This window comes from Macaca thibetana, chromosome 6 (genome assembly GCF_024542745.1).
Source record: "Macaca thibetana thibetana isolate TM-01 chromosome 6, ASM2454274v1, whole genome shotgun sequence".
Lineage (NCBI taxonomy): Eukaryota > Metazoa > Chordata > Mammalia > Primates > Cercopithecidae > Macaca > Macaca thibetana.
Genome location: NC_065583.1, coordinates 140,474,935 through 140,480,545, shown reverse-complemented (window position 1 = coordinate 140,480,545; position 5,611 = coordinate 140,474,935). Strand labels below are relative to the sequence as shown.

The 5,611-nt window shown below is 39.3% G+C and overlaps 1 long non-coding RNA gene across 1 annotated transcript; it reads left to right on the top strand.

Annotated features, from left to right (window-relative positions):
• Nucleotides 1-894: 894 nt before the first annotated feature.
• LOC126956466 (uncharacterized) lies at nucleotides 895-2,322 on the top strand. The gene is made up of 2 exons (XR_007726386.1): nucleotides 895-1,116; nucleotides 1,935-2,322. It is a non-coding gene; the product is annotated as an uncharacterized LOC126956466 (long non-coding RNA).
• Nucleotides 2,323-5,611: the final 3,289 nt, after the last annotated feature.

Here is a 5,611-nt window from a genome sequence, read left to right as displayed (position 1 = left end):
ATAGAGAGTAATACAGTGCCTTCTCACAGGATTGTTGTGAAGATTAATGGAGATAATTATGGGCATATAAGAAGTACTTGCTAGATGCTAACTGCTAGTGCTATTAATATCATTGAAGCCATCATTCCAGGAGGTAGTCAAGACGAAAAGCACTAAGTTGGAGGTTTTAGGTAACTTCACAAGTATTGCAGTTTTTAAGATACACTGGAATGATTGAGGCTGAGATATATTATTATGCTGTGTGATTATTATGCTTTGTGATTATTGAGTTTAACCTATTAAGTAAACTATATATTTTACATTCACCATGTCTCATTAGTCCATTCAACAGCTGCCTGCCTAAATGCCAATGCCAGTAAAGCTGAATTGTAGCAATTTCTGGACACATAGGACTTAAACTGACATAGGCATCCCCTCCATGTGAGAAAATTCCGTTGGCAGACTGTCATCAAAATGTGTTTAAACTCAAATAATTGTGTGCCTCTATAATAATAGGACATTTTCCTTCCAATGAAATGGCTTTTTGTCCAACAGTAGAAATGTATAAATTACCCAGATTAAAAAGCATGTGAAGACAAGAGGATACACTCAATTGCTGTCACTGAACATGCAGTGGATTTAGAGGAAGCCGGGACTGTGATGTACAGTGTGCCCTACAGGTCTTTCTGGACCCAAGGGGAAAAAATGTCCTTCAAAAATAATGTAGTTATTGACGTCAGTAAGTCTGAAGTAAAACAATTACGTGCTTTCAAGTCATTTTGTTGCAAACAGTTACGCATTGAGAGTCAGCTATACGTCTGACATTATCCTAGAAGTTGTGCAAAGGCAAAAAGTTTAAGAGTCAGTTCCTAGCCCCAAGAAATATACAAGCGATTTATCAGGCAATACGTGCGTACATGAAACATGGCAATGTTCAGGGCAGCATGTGATTGATTGCCAAAGTGTCTTGAGCAGGAAGTACCAAGGGAGGATGGAGATGGGAATAATCAGGGTTGGGTGGCAAATATCTGAGGAAACTGCTTGATTTCGGCCTTGAAGAGTAATTGACTGGACTTGGATACATCTATAAAAGCGGAAAGGTCATTCCCAGCAGAAGTAACAAGAACAAGCTTGGAGGTAAGAAGGGACATGCCATGATTTTGTGTCTACAGAAAGTAATATAAAAATAGAAAATAATGTTCATTCAGTATGATAGGGCAGGAACATGGGGAGATTTTGACAATCAGTTGAGGAGACTGGAATAGGAGAGGGTAATATATTAGAAGACTACGTATGCAAATATATGTATTTGTATATGTACATGTGTGTCAGCTGAGAAATATGGCATCAGATGATTGTATATATATGTGTGTGTGTGCGTGTGTGTGTGTGTATTTGCAGCAGGTAGCACCTAAATTTTATAAACATTAAAGAACTTTGAAGTCAGAGTATGTGTTCACCCTACTCTTTTATCCAAAAACTCGTATTTACCAAAACATAGCAGGATTCTTTTGACTGGGAACTTTCAGAAGATGATGAAAGGGTTTTGCTAATAATGATTCCATCCACACTCTCAAATATGAATTGTATGCAATTTATTTTTCTAGTTATAAACAATGATCTACAAGAGACCATCAGTCTGTTCTATTAACTAAGCAACTAGTCATAACACTTTATCTGTGTGGCTAAGAGCTACGGAAACAGGTCTGATCCTGTCTGGTGCTCTTCTAATGTGGGCATGATGATTAGCCTACTATGATGCCTAGTTGGGCTGAAATGTCCATATCTTGCTTCAGGGTCCTTATTTCTAAGTCTAGGTCACTTCTCATGCCACTACTAGCTCAAAGCATCACTTTTATAGATTGAGTTCTTCATAAAGTTCTGCTTCCCTCCAATAGCCCCCTCAAATGCTGACCATAGCTTTCCTGTGTCTATATGGGCCTTCTCCCTGGCAGCTGCGTTTCCTCTGGGAGAACAGCAGCCTTCTGTCTGCTGTGGCCAGCAAGTCACTTCTTCTTGTAGTGAGAACTGAAACCAGAACCATCATGTGCCACTTCCTGGACACCTCCTATTAAATATTAAAGTCCGTTTCCTCTCACCACAGAAGCTGGAGTTTAGTGGTTAGTGACACAGGTGCTTAGATTTGAACACCAGTTGCAACCTGCCAACTGCATGCTCTTGGACAATTTACATTTCTGTGTATCAGCTTTCCTTTTTCTTTAGAATGAGATATTAATAGTAGCAACCCAGAACTGTTGTGAAGCTTAACTAAGATTTTATACATAAAAAGAATTAGAAGAGTGCTTGGAACATACCAATAACTCAATAAATATTGGCCTATTACAATTATTGTTTAATCCCTTTATGTACTAATATGTAGATTACATATGTATATCACTAACTAGCTAATTAAAAGTCTCCATTCAAAATAGATTCTAATATTTAGATTTTTATTATCATTTGACTAGTTATTTGAATATTTCTATCCATATTTACTTATATGCATCTGTATGAAAGGCAATACCAGCATGAAAGAGTACGGTGTTATCATGTAGGCTTGACCTTTCTAACTAAGTGGGGAAAAAATGTTGCAAAGAATTAGGAAACTACAGAAGTCTTTTAGCAACCCATGCATCTGACAAACTTGAAGTTTCAAAGTGGAATAAAATCTGATATTCTTAACTACTTTTGTTGCTATGTTCTTGCAAAACTTCTAAATTTAAAAAAGGTGTCCATCAGTTCGTTGAGAAATCTCTCAACCTGTACGCCAGGAAGAACTGAAACAATGTAAAGCCATGTAATTCTTATAGATGATCTTGTTATAAAGACAGAACTTTCGTGTATGAAAAAACTAAAAGGCAGCACAAAATTGAGCATATTATGGGAGGTCAGGAAGGAGTGAGCTCAATAGGCTTAAATTGTAGTGTGAAGGATGTGGCATAAATATCAGGAAACATTTATGAACAGTAAAAGCTATTAAAATGGGGTCATTACAATCTCCTTCCCCAAGAGCTCTCAGCAAATGTGGATTTACATGTAATCCTGCTTTAGCCTGATAATTCAATTCATACCTTGGAGGCAAAGGGAGTGGATTTGATTATCTTGTTAAGGATCCTTTGGTCCTCAGATGTTATAATCCTGAGAGAAACCTCTTGGTATTCCTCAATCTCATGTTTCTCAACTGAAAACAAGAGAATGGTATGCTAAACTGCATCTACAGCTCTGAGATCTTCATGCTAACTATGTTATAAACAGCATGAACTCGGCCGGGCGTGGTGGCTCAAGCCTGTAATCCCAGCACTTTGGGAGGCCGAGACGGGCGGATCATGAGGTCAGGAGATCGAGACCATCCTGGCTGACACGGTGAAACCCCGTCTCTACTAAAAAAATACAAAAAACTAGCCGGGCGAGGTGGCGGGCGCCTGTAGTCCCAGCTACTCAGGAGGCTGAGGCAGGAGAATGGCGTGAACCCGGGAAGCAGAGCTTGCAGTGAGCCGAGATCTGGCCACTGCACTCCAGCCTGGGCGGCAGAGCGAGACTCCGTCTCAAAAAAAAAATAAAAATAAAAATAAAAAATAAAATAAAATAAAATAAAATAAAAATAAACAGCATGAACTCAATGAACTTATTACTACCAAGGGAAGTTGGTGACTTGACGGAAAAGGAGAAATTCTGAAATTTAATTTTTAATTATTTTTTGATTAATTTTAAATTCTTAATTTAAATTTTTAGGAATTAAATCTTTCCTAGCATTTCTTGATTTTAGAAATGTTTACTTGTGACCAAAAGCATTCTACAATTTTTTAAAAACATGTTATCCCGTTTCAGTAAAGTTATTCTTAAAGTCAAATGCTGACTAAGGAAGCAAAAACACAATTGTAAGACTGAATCAAGTATTTATTTTAAAAGTATTACAGTCATCTCTTCAGAAAAAAAATATAGCAGTAGGCACTTCTCCCTATCCTCAACCCCATGATCCAACCTAACTTCTAAGGTCCTCATAAGAAATGCGTTACTGGCCGGGCGCGGTGGCTCAAGCCTGTAATCCCAGCACTTTGGGAGGCCGAGACGGGCGGATCACGAGGTCAGGAGATCGAGACCATCCTGGCTAACACGGTGAAACCCCATCTCTACTAAAAAATACAAAAAACTAGCCGGGCGAGGTGGCGGGCGCCTGTAGTCCCAGCTACTCGGGAGGCTGAGGCAGGAGAATGGTCTAAACCCGGGAGGCGGAGCTTGCAATGAGCTGAGATCCAGCCACTGCACCCCAGCCTGGGCGACAGAGCAAGACTCTGTCTCAAAAAAAAAAAAAAAAAAAAAAAGAAATGCGTTACTATTGATCTCATGGATAACCCAGCTTGTATTTCTAGTTACAATGTACACAAACTTGGAAAATTATTAAAGGAATACTTTATACATCTTTTCTACTGTGATTTTATAGAGAAAAATTTCTCCCCATTGTATTCATTTGATAATTATTTATTGAGCATATAAAATATGCCAGGTGCTGTGTTGGACATGACCTTGAGACAAAGATAAAAAATAAACAAACAAGAAACTATGCAATGATGATGTATGCTGTGATGTAAACAGAATGATGGGATAAGATGTGTTTGAGCAAGATGGGCTACTAAGTTGGGTAATATTCCCATCCTTGGCCTGATTCCATTCCAGTTAATTTCTGTCCCATGTCTTTTTCTGCTCTGTACTGTGGTGGGGCTGACCCCTGCAGGCATTTCACTGTCTCCTATGTTAGCTGATTTAAGGCTGGATTTAATCAAAGGAACCACTGATGTGAGAATGCAGTACTGGTAGAAGGGAAAAGCTAGAGTACTTCTGCCCTCTCTCTCTGTCTTAGACGGCATCTTCAGCAGGGCTGCATATCCTCCCCGGCTCTCACCAGATGTGTTTGATGTAGTTTCAGCTTCTGCTGTGGTCCCTGAACTCCAGTAAGCTCACCTCCACATTTTGTCCCTCTGGACTAGGATTGGTAGTGACTTTCTGCTTTTATTAATCTCTTGATTGTTTTACCATCGCCTGTTTGGCTTCTCAGCTCTTCAACCATGTCCATAACCAATACTATGTATTGTATTTCCTGTGTTTTAAACACTTAAGCGTCATTGCATTTTCCTGGGTGGACCCTGACTGAGACAAGGAATCAAGAAAGGGTTAGCTGAGGAAGTGAAATGTAAGATAAGAACTAGAGAACTAAAAGAATCCAGACATGTGAGTCTCAAGAAGGAGGATAGTCCTGGCTGATGAAAGTGAAAATCATAAAGGAAGAATAAACCTGGACTCTTCAAGGAGCATAAGGCAAGCCAGTGTGGCTGTATCACCATATGAGAAGGGGAGAATAGTTAGAGCTGGATAGGAGAATAGTTAGAGTGGTAGATGTTGCAGGATCACATAGATTCCTATTCCAAGCATGAGGGAAATGGACGTACTTTGATTTGGATTATTTATTTATTTATTTTAATTTTATTTTATTTTATTTTATTTTTTTTTTGAGACAGAGTCTCACTCGGTCACCAGGCTGGAGTGCAGTGGCACCACCTTGGCTCACTGCAACCTCTGCCTCCCAGGTTCAAGCAATTCTTCTGCCTCAGCCTCCCGAGTAGCTGGGACTACGGGC